Below are 15,612 nucleotides of genomic sequence, written 5' to 3' on the forward strand. Positions count from 1 at the left end.
AGTGGCAAGATCTGATTGTGATACTCTCAGATATTGTAAGAACACTTTTAAAGTTTGTTACTTTCCCCAAAATTCCTCACCTAGACAATAAGAAACTCACAGCTTTTTCCAACTCCACCAGAAGTTCCAAGGCTGCACTCTGAAATCTCACTGACAGCTGAGAACAGATCAGCACTGCAATAAAGCCAAGTCTCCAGCAAAAACTGCTCACTATCAATAAAGATTTCCAGGTGCTTCTGGTAAGCCACTGAGGTCATATCAGAATGAACTGATTTACATTATTGTTTCTAAAGAACTCTGCTTTATTCATGGGTTTTTTTCCCTGACTAAAAGCATTATTATCTCCATTTTGAAGGAACTGACAGTTATTTTGTTTTTTAATTAATATCATTATAAGCTTTCTTTCACAGTTTTGTTCCTTGATATATATATATATATATATCTTGAAATATAAAATTCTAAATTTGAGTAAAATATTTTTAAAAACTGAGTGTAGATTTAACTCTTTCAAAGCTCTGAGATTGACATTGTTTCAGTACTGTATTTCTTTAAGTTTAACTTGAAAACAAAGCAAAACTTACCACTCACAGAGTAATGCTATATCCTCGACACTTATGCTATTGCTCTGCAAAGATGTACTCAGTGGATTCAGTCTTCAATTTATTCACACAGTAAATGAATTAAATGAGTAATGCATCTTATATAAATGGGAGGTTATCAGCCTGTTTGGACCAGAGGGTAGCTGGTGTTCAATCATGACCTATGATGAATGCAATTTGAAACACATGGGATAGTCCTCTTGTCCTTTCCACTCTGCCTCCTGGTCTGTTTCCTTTTCTCTGTAAATCAATTCTTTTCCTGAGGGAAGAACAACCAAAGAATAAAAAGGGCCTTAACAGACCATGCAGCAGTCATTTCTAGAAAAAAAAGCGGAGAGCCTAAATTTAGTCTGTTTTGCAGTTTAGAGCTTCTATCTAGGGTTTATTAGCATTCTATAAGATCAAGAATTCTGTTTTCCTCCATGTTTTGCTTGAACCTTGACCTTATTCTCTGCATTGAACAGTAACAGGATTGCATAAACATCTTTGACCCTTTGGTCCAATTCCATCCAATTAAATTTACATAGTGCTAAAACATTCTTGTTTAGATTTCAGTTGTCCATCTAAATTTAACAACACTCTTTACCATCTTTTGTGATATAAACGTGTGTCTACTGCCTGCATGCTGGTAATACTAACAGCAAATTCCACAATTATGTGGTGCAACACCTTTTTCACATCTACAGACTTTTGTGCCTATTTCATATGACTTTAGATATGTCTGCCACTTTTTAAAAGCATTTTGAAAACTCTTAACTCTGTTTTCATGGATTAGGCTCCAAACTACTGTAGTTCCTCACAAATATTAAATACATAACCAGTGATACTGGTAACGTATTTAACTATTTATACATATACATATACACATTGTTACATACAATCTAAAGCATTAAAATTCAGTAGATTATTACTTACTAAGAGTTAAAACAGAAGATCTATTGTAGAGGAAAAAAAAAGCTCTGTCTTTCTCAAGGGCAGAAAGAACAGGTACACAGTTCGTAAGCCAGTGAAGTATGCAGAAAATTTTGTGATTCAAAGACTTAAAAAGAGCCTTTAGATCATGGATGATCAGTATCATTATACATGTTCACCTACAACAAGGGCCAGAAGGAGGATCTGGGGAACTATAGGTCTGTCAGTCTGGCTTTGGTGCTGAGAAAGGTCATGGAGCAGATCATCTTGAGTGCCATCACCTGGCACGTGCAGAACAGCCAGGATATCTGGCCCAGCCAGCACAGGTGTAGGAGAGACAAGTCCTGCTTGACCAACATGTCTCCTTCTAGGACAAGGTGACCTGCCCAGTGGATGAGGAAAAGGCTGTGGATAGTTTGGAGGTTGTAGAGAGGTGGATCTCCTTTCCCTAGCAACAAGTGATAGTACAAAAGGAAACAGCCTCAAGTTGAGCCAGGGAAAGTTTAGATTCCATTTTAGGAAAAAAATTCTTCACCAAAAGGATTGTTAAGCACTGGAATGGGTTTCTGAGGGAAGCGGTTGAATTGCCATTCCCAGAGGAACCTAAAAGGCATGTAGACATGGTGCTTAAGAACACCATGTCTACATGGTTTATACTTGCTGGACTTGATAGTAGTATGTTTACATTGGACTTGATGATCTTAAGGTTATTCTCCAACCTGGATGATTCCATGGTTTGCTGCTTCATTCAGAGAATCCATGCTGTGACTGTGTATGACTTCAAGACCCAGAAACTAATGTTGTATTCACAGAGAGAAGCACCTTGAAACGCTTGTGTTTTTTATCATAACTTTCACTAGGTTTTTGGACTGTAACAGTGAAATATTGTAACAATGAAAGCCACAGCAAATGACAATATTGGGTTTCAAACCCCCTCACACAACCCTAGAAAAATGCAATCCCCTCACAAAACTATTCTTTAAATTCATAGGTCATGTACTATCCATGTTTTAGTCCAATCATAATTAATAATAGAAGTGTATACCATCTAAATGTGTTCATAGGAGTATTTATGTAATGTTTATGTTTCTCTTAATTTTTTCAGAAGTAACATTTGGCAGATTGGAGTTTATTCTGAATAAATGGGAAGTACATAATTTTCTATCACTCAATGCATTTTAGGAACTTAAGAGAAATGTTCAACCATAGAAGAAAATTGTTCTGTTCCATATTCCAAGAGAACTCAGGGGCGAGGTGGGGGGAATGGGGTGGGGAATGCAAACTTCTATGTACATTTTAATGCTTCCAGCAGATTTAACTAAATTTTTCCAGATTCTAAACTATATCTCTATGGTTGAGCAAATCTCTGGAAGAGATAAAATTCTGCAAATATATCTGTTTCTTAAGAAAGGTACTTATCTAACCACTCAGTGCAAATATCTCTGAAATGCTAAGTTGTCTCAGCTCCCTTCCATGAAAATGAAGGCTACTCAGCACCTCAGAGAATGAGCCTTAAGCTAATGCAGTCGATCACCCATTTCTGCTCACATTTCAATGCAATTCTTTAGACAAAACAGAAAGAAAATCTTTAAGAAAACATTCAGTTCATAATCTACTCAAATACTTAACTTATATTAAGTTTTGCATTTATCCAAAGATATCTGTACCTCACCTGCTCCTATTTGAAAAGACTAGAGTTAATTCATGATACCTCATATAGCTTTCCAAATTACATTCATGTTTATGAAAACAAGAATTACCTGGAAAAAGTGGGAAAGCTGAGCATCAAACTTAAGCCTTTTCATAATCAATTATGCATTCATCCAAGAATCAAATTTTCTAGTTTCATTACAAAAAACAAACAAGCAAACAACAGAAACAAGTATAGGACATAATTATGCAGAAAAGAAGGCTTGACAGAAATTTCTAAATCAATAGTTCAAATCTAGGGAGAGCAGAGAGTAATATTTAAAATGAGCTCAAAGTAGTCTCAGAGTTATTGATTTGATTCCACTACAGCACATTTCCAGCACTTCTATTCTCTGCGAGTCTTATGGGTATAATTATTCTGTCCTTCAGGAACTATACTGGTTAAAGCAAAAATGACAAAACTGAATAAATTTTGTCTTTTTTTTTTAGTACCATATTGCCCTTTAATACTGCGTAGGGAGGATTTTTTATCTGTCATTTTTACATACTTAACAAAGAAGGAATGATTGAAAGTGGGTTGCTCTTGACAATTTTCAGGTAGGCTTATTCTTTCATAAGCTGTGCATCCAATATTCTTACATAAACCTAGTATGCTTTCTGTTGTCAGGGCATCCCCAAAAATAAAGACAACAATGACTTCATTTTCTCCTGTCAGTTTTTCTACTTTTAAGGGAGGATAAAAATTATATCTACCAGCTAACAAACCTACCACACAAGATGTTTGGGAGGATGAACTTGTTGACAAGCTACATTCTGGAAGCCTAGTAAAGATCAAACATCTATTTAAATTTGCAATGCATGTGGATTTCTATAAAATTGTATACATGTCAGTCCCCAGTTATAATCTGAAAACAAATAGTCGTTCAAAGTTGAAATTCTCTAATTTTTTCTAAATACAAAAGTAGAGGCTTACATTTCAGAGCTATTGAACAGCTGTGAAAATCAGGACACCCTGGGAGCCATAGAGCCTGCTGCTCTATGCAACACTAACACACATTCACAGGATGCACAGTAGCTGTCAGGACATTGCTCATTATACTGCTGATGGAGTGTGCTGGAAATTACACTACATTATGTGTGGTATTCTCATCCAACAATCAGAGGAATGGGTTTCATTCTTTCCTTAGGCCAAACAGCATCCGGCTTACATATTATTTTGCTTGAAGTCGCTCTAACCACAAAACTATGCAAGATGCTCTCCTCCTGCTTTAGTTAATACACTTTCCTTTAGGGACATTAGACTAATCAGGCCAGTGACAGAAAATGCAAGACAGCTTATGACTATGTGTCCTCTTTTAGACCTACACAGAAGTCCTAATTAGTATTTAAAAATGTTGGAGTGTTAGTGTATCTGATGGAGCTTTAGACTCCCTTGAGCTACACCACATGTAGAAGAGTAGAAACATGAAGCAAATACACAATACAACATCAACAATTTTGTACATTGGAAGTTCTCTGGATTTTAATGGCTTATCCCTTGTTGTACCCCCTGGTGCTGCTTATGGAATTCTCTGCACTATATGATGTGTGCTGTAAAATTTAAAGCACACAATACACCAGATTAAGGCAGAAATCTTGGATATGTCCTTTTTGAAATTTTCACCAGGATCTAAATAAACTGAAATCTCTATCTCTGTGTGTACCATCTTTAAAAATCTTGTTAGGAATTTTATACTTTGTGTCTGAAAGAAATTGAAAAGGATTTTCAAAGCAATGTAGTGAAAGTGCAGCATTCATTTTCCTTAAAAATAAATTCTCCTTCACCAAAGTAGATCTATCAGACATAAATACGCTGTAAGAACAATTTTCAGAAAAAAATTCAGTAATTTTCCATTCATGTGCCAAAAAGACTTCATGTATCTTGATATGCCCATATTCATAAGCACATAGACATATATATATATATATATATATATATTACAATACCTAAAAATCTCAGACTATATAAAGTAAAAGACTATATGAAGTAGAATACCATCAGGCAGGGTGCTAAGAGAGAGATTGAGATGCATCGAGGGACTATTTCATATACATATAAATATAGTCCAGATAGAATTGTTTCTTATCAGCATGCCATGATTTTGTATTCTGATCAATTATAAAAATTGGCTCAGTCTGAGCAATGTGTTAAATGCATTTCAGTTCCACATTTGTAATTATGTATGCAAGTATATCACTTGATAGTGAGACTGTTCAAGCTGGCTCTGGCAATTGCCGTCATTTATGGCATATGTCCCCACTATTCTAGGCCTCAATAATGAAAATGTTTGACTTTGATTTGCTACTTATATTTTCTACCAATAAAACTAATTCCTCTGTCTTGGGAATGACTGATATTTTAGCTGTCCTCATCTCTTCAGAAGAGCTACTAAGCAGCATTTTTTAAATGACATTATCTTCATATTTTCCCTACAGTCCTCCTTAGCTAACTTCAAGGATAATTAATGAGTATTTCAAACAGGTTTTATTGAGAGTCATCTATCAGTTGGAAAGTTACAGTTTCTATATGTTGCAAATACCCACACATTTGCATCTCCTCATTAGGAAAGATCCCAATTCTGCTGTACCTCATAAGGGCATATAAAATGATTTTACTAGCAGCTCAAATAACTTTTAATTTAACGATTCCAGAGACCTCGTTTTCTCCTGAACAGTCTAAACCACCATAAATCACAGGAATCACATGCCCTTTCTCGTTTACCCACTAGATTATAAAGTTAGTAAATTACAGTAGCCTGAAACGTGAATTTGGCATGGCTTTTTAAAGATGATTGAAAAGGAGGAAAATCCAATTAGTTTAGGCTGTAATGTAAACATTATGAATATGTTTACATTACAGCCTAAACGGTTCTTCTGAGAACTTCAGAAGAAATAACAATCTTACACTGCTTGTACTCAATTCTGCAATATTTAGGTGTTTCCTGCTGTTGTTGTATGTATTTATACTTGCATCTTAGACGTAAGGGTTCAAGATAAATGAGGGTTTCTTCTTTGAATTCAGCACAAAAAGTATAAACTTGTTTGTAGACATATCCTTTAAAAATGAATAGGAACATTATATTTCAAAAAATTTATTGGCATAATACGTAGACTTGAACCCTGGTATCTTATATTCTTATTGGCAGTAATCTCATAACAAGCAGTCACATTTTATTAAAAAATGCTCTAAAATCTAAAATGCATATAAACTTTTAACAGAAATTACACATCACTGTAGAGAAATTAAAGTTTTTATCCAGCATCTCATGGAGCCAATACAGTATTTACATTCATAATGCATTTGTGGTGGCTATTCGAGTGCTAAAGACTGAAGAAAACTCTTCTAAATTGGTTTATATCTGCTACAATAAGTTGACAGTAGCTAATGGAAATTATTTGGAAAGAGAACATAATTAACATGATTTATCAAACTTTGGATCTTTTAGAAATTAAATAAGTTAGATAAACTGATTTTATCTGAAGTCAGTAACAATGTATATGAGATAAAAAAAGAATCATGTATGTTCAGAACTGGAAAATTAAAAATTAAAAATTTGAGGGCTGCTTTCACTGTAAGAAAAACCAGGATTTTTTAAGTTTGTTCCAATATAAGCCTCTGAACTGGACATTTAGGGTCTATAACCTCCTCTCAGGCTAGCAGGAACCAATTGCATACAAACGTAGTTAAAATGACAGCATGTTTTAATTTTTGCCTCTGTGTGTGCGTCTCCATCTTTGTGTCTCTGTTTTCCTTATGTTTAGAAACAATAAAAAAAAAGTGTGGTTATTCTTATTAGCACTGAAATGGTTGAATACATCCTTTACTGTCACAGACATCTTTTGTGAAAAATCTTTTCTTGGGATTTTTCTCCCTTCTGAGAAGCTGGGGCCTCAGAAACAATATGTAAACAATAGTTATCTGCTGCTGTAGAATGCAACAGGTGGATTTTTGATTGAGCCATCTTGAATGTTTATAATTAACGGCCAATCAAAACAGGGATATCTCGGACAGAGTCCAAGAGAGCTACCTTTTGTTTTCAATCTTCTTATTCTATTCTTAGCTTAGCTAGCTTCTGAGGAAACCTGTACTTCTATTTCTTTTTAGTATAGTTATAATGTAATATATGTATATCATAAAATAATAAATCAAGCCTTCTAAACATAGAGTCAACATTCTCGTCTCTTCCCTCATCCAAAAACCCTTGTGATCACTGTCACACTTTACAATTTCCACCTGTGTAATTTTTGTCCTTTATTTAAGGCTTCTTTAATTGCTAAACTGCCTACATAAAGCTACCTAGTGAAGCCACTGCATACTCAGTGCAGCAGTCTTGACCTCCATTTAGTTCCCATTATTTTTCCTTTCCTATTTCTGCCTGTTCCCTTCTCTTGACAGCTGCTGGATATTCTGCCCTGGCTTCTGTGTACTCTTACCTTCTCTCTAATTCTGCTGCAAGGCGTAAACTTTCATCATCTCCTTCCCACCTGTGCAGAGGAGAGCGTCATGCTGGAATGAAGTTATGAAATTCACTTCCTTCATAGTAGCCTGTGTGGTTCTGTACCCTGTGTTAATGACTCAGACAGGGTTGATAGCACACATGCTTGATAACACACCTCAGTGCCGCCTTCTGTTTTGCTCTCCACCACCTCTGCCTCACCAAAGTGAGGAGGGGGGGCAAGAAGTTGGGAGGGAACAGTCAGGACAGCTGACCCCTGCTGACCAAAGGGATATTCCACACCATTTGATATTGTGATCAGCAGTAATAACTGGGGGAAGGATAGAGAAAGAAAGGAAGGGACATTCATTTGTCATCCCAATCAGCCATTATGCATGCTGAGGCCCTTATTCCCAGAAAGCAGATGGAAATCTGCCTGCTGATGGCAAGTACTGAATCAATTCCTTATTTTGCTTCACTTGCACACACAGTGTTTGCTTTTTTCATTAGTTTAATTGTCTCAACCCAATTCCTTTTGCCTTCCTTAATTTTTTTCCTTCCCATCTCCTGGGACAGAGGACTGACCTCAAGGGTGGGAGTTTAGCTGTTGGCGAAGGGCAACTGACTACATGATCTGTTTTTTATCCAGTCTGGATTTGTGTCACTTATTGACATAAATTTATCTTCTGTTTCTATATAAATTATTCCCAAGAGTTCCAGTCCTTTTTTCTTCCTGTGCAGAAAAAAAATCTCAAGACTTTAGTCATGAGTTTTCCTCATGGATGTCTATTTGAACACAGCTAATGTAATTCTCTGACTCCTCCCTTCCATTAAACTTACTTGTTACTATCTTCCTTTAAAAATCTGAACACCTACAATATCTTCATAAAAAGAACATTGACTTTGACTGCAGTGCTTCATGAACAAGTTATGTCAAAATCCTCATCCTTTTTTAAAGAGGAATAAGATAAACCCCTTTTCGTCCATTATAGCATCCATCCACGTTGTTATTATTAGCTATCATCATATTCTTTCTCCAGAAAAATTCTGTCTTGACCCAGTTGTATCTATGCTCATGCAAGGACCATTTTCCAAGAAAATTTAGTGAGCAGTGTTTAAATACACACAGTCCAATCCACACAAAATACATAATTCGGCAGATTATCACAACTCTAGCAGACATACATTTAAGCCTTCATTCAGCAAAGTACATATAGTCAGAAGGGTATTTAAGTATATGTTCAGACAGACAGCAAGACAGCAATTAATGAGCTACTGAACCATACACAGCACAATGAGAGAATATTTTGCCTGTTATTTCTTCAACTGTCCTGAATGCACAGTTTCATAAATAATGAATCAGACAGTTATTATCTGATTTTCTGAAGAGATTGCAATATTGAAAAAAAGTCTTGCATCTTTTTCATGGTTCATTTTGAATAAGGAGCGCTAAGTACAAATCTAGACCCAGTAAGTTACGTGTTATGTGCAGTAAGATAGATCAAGCAGCATGAAGAGAACCTGAGAGTGCAGCAGATAACTCTGGCAGGGAAACTGAGCACTAGAGCTGATTGAACATTGTAAAACACAGTGTACATATATTTATTTAATGCTGAATTGCTGTCTGCTTCAACAATACACCTTCTTATTAAGACTTATTTATGCGCATTTGTGGAAGGTGGTTTTAATTCCCATAAATTTTGAAGGAAGGCTGTCTAGTACATAAGGTCTTATATTCACAGGTGACCAAAAGCATCTGTGGCACAAAAAATCTTCTCTTTATTAAAAAGAATGTCATCTGTAAAGTCAGCAACCGTAATAAACCAATGATTTAGAAGATGTAGGAAAGAGCCCACAATCTTTAAATAGCATTTCTAGAGAAGAACATATGTCACATGTCTAGGTTCCAGATAACAGATGATCTGAATGTCCACCTACTTACAGTCTGAAGATACTTCTAGACATATAGAAGTGCCAGAAAACAGCTTACTATGGAAATAACTTATACCTTAAATTTGTCATCCCTTTTGTACAAGTATAAATTGCTACATCAACAAAAATTAATGAAGTATGTTCTCAAAGAAGACTAAAGAAAATGCTCAATTCATGTTGAATATTCACTATGATTGTTTATTTATCTCCTGTCTTTAGTGCAATACTCCGACCCCTTTTCAGTATCATCCACTTGCTCTTGTCTATTGCGAGTCCTTAAGGAAGACACTACCCAAACATTAATGGAAAAAGAAAGCTCATCTATACTATGACACACATAGTCAACACTAGGTCAAGGTATCTTTCCTAACAGTAATGAATTTCCATTGCTGTTAAGCACCACTGATGCACAGTATGATGGAAAATCTTAGCACTCTTATGAATTAAAGGAATAGAAAAATTGGAATGGAATGGAATGGACTACCTGTAGGAGTCCTAGTTAATTTTTTACATTATCTCTGCTTAATTTTAACATTATCTTTGTTGTATATACATATATGTTTCTTTACTTTAGATATGTAAATGACTTATGATTTGAAAAAGTCATTTAGAGTCAGCAGAAATTACATCTGTGCCTTAAGAGAAGAATAGGCTCTTAGTCTTTATAATTGATTCATTAACCATGTGCACAATACTGTGGGCACAACTTTAATTGCATTGGGTTCAGATGAGTGTCTGTCTCACCATTTCTTGTAGTGATTACATTTTCTTCAACTTGGGCAATTTGTGATGCGCTTATGTGTGCATTATGCACTTGTGGAAGGACATTTCAGGTTCAGAAGGACATTACCTCCTTATTTCCTGTCACGTTAAACTAGAATATCAACAACTTTCACTTCCTATTTCTCGCCTGCCTCCCTGTTAGGGTATTAAAACTTCCAAGGTGGATGCCCAGGATGCCCATATAATGCATGTTTAACTAAAAAAAGAAAACAAACCAAACCAAACCAAATCAAACCAAACCAAACCAACAAACCCTCCCCCCCCCACCAAAGGAAAAAAAAAGGATTTCTACAAGCCAGGAAGTCACAGTTCCCCAGCACAAAATACCAAGAAAAGTAATAGTTCTTTGCCTCATTTTCTCAACCACGGTGATACTTTCAGCCAGTTATTACTCATGGCTATGTCTTTACTGGAGTTAGATACCTGAGCTATACTTAGCCTATAAAAAGCCAGCAATACTGCTGCTTCTTAAATGCTCAACTAGGTCAGAACATTAGCAGATATAAGCTTTTACACTTCCTGAGAAGTGTCACTTCCATTGAAACTCTTCTACATTCTAGAAAATATTTAAATAATCGTTGAACCATGGAGAATGGGGAAATAGCTCTGCAGCCAATGAAGCAGCATACTTGGAAGACCTTCAGTCTGCTCCCTGCATCAGTATCTAAGTATAACATAATCCCTGTGCTCTTTGCAAATTGTTTTTTTCACAGCTGAACTTTTATTAGAATTAAGCAACTTTCTTTTTCTCATTTACAAACCAAATGGACCATCCCAGGCCTTTTCCATTTATTTCTGGTAAGCACAAATCTCAACAGGATTGCTTGTGCTACTCAGCAGCTTTCCAGGACAATAAACACAGAACAAGGTGTTTCTAAGACAAAACATTTTTTTTTGTTGTTTTTTTGACAGAATAATTTTCCAAATGTTAAGAAGACCACAATCCTATACTAATCATCTACTGCAGAACATTCAAAGATCCATTCTAAGTCCTAAATCAGATATTTATCTTTAAAGTACATCTGTTTTCTAAATTGTGTCACATGCAGCTACCATGGACTTGAAGGAGGAGTAAATATAGAAACAGGTCCACATTTTCGTTTCAGAAACTCAGTTGAGCCAGAAGCTAGAAAGAAATCTTTGAAAAACTTTTACACAATTCTTCCTTATTATGAACACCCATTTCACCAAACAAATAGTTTTGTGTGAGCAAAAATGGGAAAAGACGGGAATCTGGCCACCATGTTTTCACCTACTGTATAAAACCCAGAAACAGTAACAAATAATGTACGGAAGAATGTTACCTCTTCGTAATCTTACACTGTTTTGGTGCCTGAGACAAGGAAGTAACCTGTACTTTCTGAAATGTAATGAATCAATCTCCTAAATTCATTCAGGAATGCATTGTCTTGTACAAATATAGAATCAAAACACTTCACTAAAGCTTGAGGCAGAGAGACTTTTTTTCTAGAAAACAAAATAAGTAAAATGGAATGAGCCATGTGCGCAAGTGATTTGATGTTACAATGTTTTGATCTCACTGGAGGTTTTGCCTAATTATAATAAGAAGTATGTAAAATTGTAGTTTGTATCTGTTAACCTCCTATCATATATTTTAATTTGGGGAGTGATATTCCTTGTCTCTATTATCTTTTTCTTTCTCAAAATTTTCATATGTCTGTAAAATCAAATACTTGTGTTTGTCATTTCACATATCCATAAACACCTGAAAGAAGTAGAAACTCTTGCTCATCTTGTGTAGACAAGTATCATAAATGGGGAACAGAGGAACTGTCCTGACAATTCAGTGGTTTCAAAATTTAATGTTTTTCTTCTCTGAAGAAATTCCTGTTTTATTGACTTCCTGAGATGCTTATGGGGGCTGAAGCACCAGTGATATAGACTGCTACACTCTGGACTTCAGACCCAAGAAGATTATTGTGGGCTAAAATGAGACTTTCTCTGCAAAATATTCCAAAAGGGATCACTGTTGACTAAGATAAACCTGGAGATGCTCTCTACAAAAGACTGTGCCGACATGACTTGACAAGTGTCTTGAGGTTTCAGATGCTAATAGTCTAAAAATATTGAAAAGAATTATTACTGAAGCAAGAAATTTTAATTGTTAGTGTTATTGACAGGTTTTTGTGACATCTGAGTCACTCAAGAGTATTGATTTTGCAGAAAAAATATCTGGTAACAGGAATATAAAATATTATTCCTGCTGAGGAAGTAAAAAATAGCCCTGACAGGAAGATGCATTATGTAATTTCTTAACATGTGCACAGTTCTGAAACACAAATTCCTGGTAGAATATATATACATTAAAAAAAAAGATAAATAAATAAAAAACAAATAAACTGCTTCTCTGTTTTTGAAGAATAAATATTCTGTAAGATAATATTAGTCAGCTTTAAAGATCTTAAATTGTTTTGAATGCTTTTAAAAAAGAGATAAAAAACATATAAAAAGACTGTGTATAACATCTAGTCCACTTGCAGCACTCAATCCCAAAAGATATCATTAAGACCAAAACTCAGACTTTAAAAATAGATTAAAAATTGAAGGTTTATATAGCTGGTAATAAAAATTTTAAAAGTGTGGGGGGGAAGGGTGAAAATGTGAGAGATGAATTTTCAAGGGAATATATAGAAGTTAAGCGTTTAATTCTCCCTAAAATCTGAGCTCCAGGTTTATATATATTTTATACAGATAGACATTAAAACTATGAAAACCCTTACAAAATTGGAAATTAAACACTCTGGAAATTAAATGACATTTTGACATGGTGTACTATGCATAGATAATCTACAGCATAAAGACCATATCAAGAATGACCTTTATGAATTCTGAAAAAGAATTACAGTTACCACCTCTCAAACACCAAGAAAAACAAGCAGGATGAAATTATTTCAATTATTTTTTCTCCTACTTCTTATCATCTCTATTCACAATTACTGATTTGAGATGATCTAGAAGATAGCTTCACCTATTTTTACATTTGTATGTAAGATTTACAAAGATTCATAAGAGAAAATTCCTATGAAGAGGGAGAAAAAATGGACCTAAGTTTTCTGCTAAACCAATCATATTTGTGAAGAGCAAACATCTCACACTTAAACTTTGAAGTGTAAATATGTACTCATAATTACACTTTTAATAATTCATTAACATTCAGATCTGAAACATGAAACCCATTTATATATGATAAAGAGGGAGGGCAGGAGGGAGGAGACAGGCTGGGAAGTCTGGGAATTGTAGCTGGATGACTGCTTTTGACTGTGGGGAAGGTGAATACTAATGTGCAGCAAGCTTTTGTCTCCTAGGACATTTAGTTAACAAGTCATTCCAGCACCATTTTTGCAGAAGAGGTACATTACCTGCTTTGTGGTTTCCTTGCAGTGAAGTTATCACCCGTGACTTGGAATCCAATGGGTTGAAACTCTTCACCATGGCTGACAAATCTAATATAAGAAAAGAAATATTGTCCTACTCCCCTTCCCAAAATTATTCTGTGTTTCAAGGAAACAAGTGGAGTGATTAGAATTTTTTAGCTGTTTTCTGAGACCACAAAAAGAAGGTAAATCCATACTAATGCTGCTCAATATATGTGTGTGGACTGGGTCTGTTTATCAGGACTCGTGACTTCCATCTTGCATTTTTAGCCACTGTGAATACAAAAAACCCCACCCATTGACCCAGTTAGATGGTTAGAGTCTATGTGAGATCATCCATGACATTTTCAAGAGGTCTGAAGAAGAGGTGTTCAGTTCTTGTGACCATAAACTTCAACTGAAAAATTATCAGATTCAATATCATACACTGATCTACTAGCATCAGTCTCTCAGTTGCTCCATGACAGTCAAAAATATTACATGTTTTCATGAAAACTGTGCTCTCTGAAAGCAAGGCTTTTAGGTCTGCCTTCAGTATAAGAAGTATTTAATTTGCATATTCTCATTTCAGTTTGCAAGAGATAATCATGTACTTATGACCCTGAAAAAGACAAATAAAAAGGGTGTAAAAGTTCAGGAAGGATCATCTCAAGTTAGAGATTACACCTTTGAACACTTCAAAATGAATTGTAACTATGTTTTAAATCATCCTGTCATCCCTCTGGTATTAATACAGGTTTAGCTACTCAGGGTGTCTTTTTTATTAATGCTTTCAAGTTTTGCTTTGATTTGAGGAGCAACACAAATATTTTCTCATTATTCACTGTTCTTTCTATTCCTGAGATGTCAGAAATTTTATTTTTGTCTTAAGTACCTTTGAAGACAGATTCTCTTGAACGTCAGAAATGAGGCAGACTAGAAGAGCAAGCAAGCATTGACAAAGGAAATTTTCCTTTTCACTACCTATTTGATAAGTGTTTACTGCAACTTCTGTGTGTTTCATGTTTTTTGCCCTACTGTGTAAGCATGACTCCCCCAGTTAAAAACAACATCATGTTCTTTTGGCTCACCTCCTCTGTGTTATGTGTGGCTGGTGCTATCAGTCAAACAGAAAAAGGAACAAACCCTGTGCCAGCTGGGGAAAGCGCGCTCACTGCTCTTGAGCAAAGACTGAGAGCAATGTCTTGAAATCATAGAACAGCTGAGCCTGAGGAAGCAGAGCACTGAAGCCTTGGCTTTACACATCTGAGTAGTCTAAGTGACTTGAGAGGTTTTGGTGGATTGGGTGGCTTTTATTGCTTCTACAATCAGAAGGCTTAGATCTCCTGCCATGATGCATACCACAGCGTCAGTGAGGCTCACCCAATAATTCCTGCATGAGGCATGAAACGCCAAGCCTTGGGTGAACAATGCAAGTTTACATCCTTTTACTGCAACAGTTAGAAAATACAGACCTCACTTCCAATCTAAACTTACAGTGTTTATGCTTCACTCTCCAGAGGTTCCATTTCTTGGTATGTTAGAAAGCCATTAATTACTAGACAATTCTTTTTATCACTTTGACTTTATTTTAGATGGATAGAAAAGAGCTTTCTAACTCTTTCTGGAATTCAAAACTTTCTGTTACTGCTCATGTGCACACTAAAACTGATGCTATGTTTTCATCACAGATAGAGCAGGTCATGACAGAATATCAGGAGCCTGTAGAATTTAGCATTTTAACAAGTGCCTGAAAGGTTTTTTTTAGAAGCATTGAATGAATTAATGAGAGCCATAATGTTTCAAGCTGTGGTTTCTCTGACCACAAGAAATTGTAATGTGTTCTGGTAAGTTTTATGAAAAAGGAATCTGCACATCATTCAAATA

The 15,612-nt window shown here is 35.5% G+C and overlaps 1 long non-coding RNA gene across 1 annotated transcript in view; it reads right to left on the reverse strand.

Annotated features, from left to right (window-relative positions):
- Positions 1-595: 595 nt before the first annotated feature.
- The window catches only part of LOC143694218 (uncharacterized), a 34,189-nt gene continuing 19,172 nt past the window's right edge, over positions 596-15,612 (reverse strand). Inside the window, exons 3-4 of the long non-coding RNA XR_013182570.1 lie at positions 13,732-13,815; positions 596-858 (exon numbers count right to left, since the gene is read on the reverse strand). This is a non-coding gene — a long non-coding RNA (uncharacterized LOC143694218). The remainder of the gene's footprint in view (positions 859-13,731; positions 13,816-15,612) is intronic.

This window comes from Agelaius phoeniceus, chromosome 6, assembly GCF_051311805.1.
Source record: "Agelaius phoeniceus isolate bAgePho1 chromosome 6, bAgePho1.hap1, whole genome shotgun sequence".
Lineage (NCBI taxonomy): Eukaryota > Metazoa > Chordata > Aves > Passeriformes > Icteridae > Agelaius > Agelaius phoeniceus.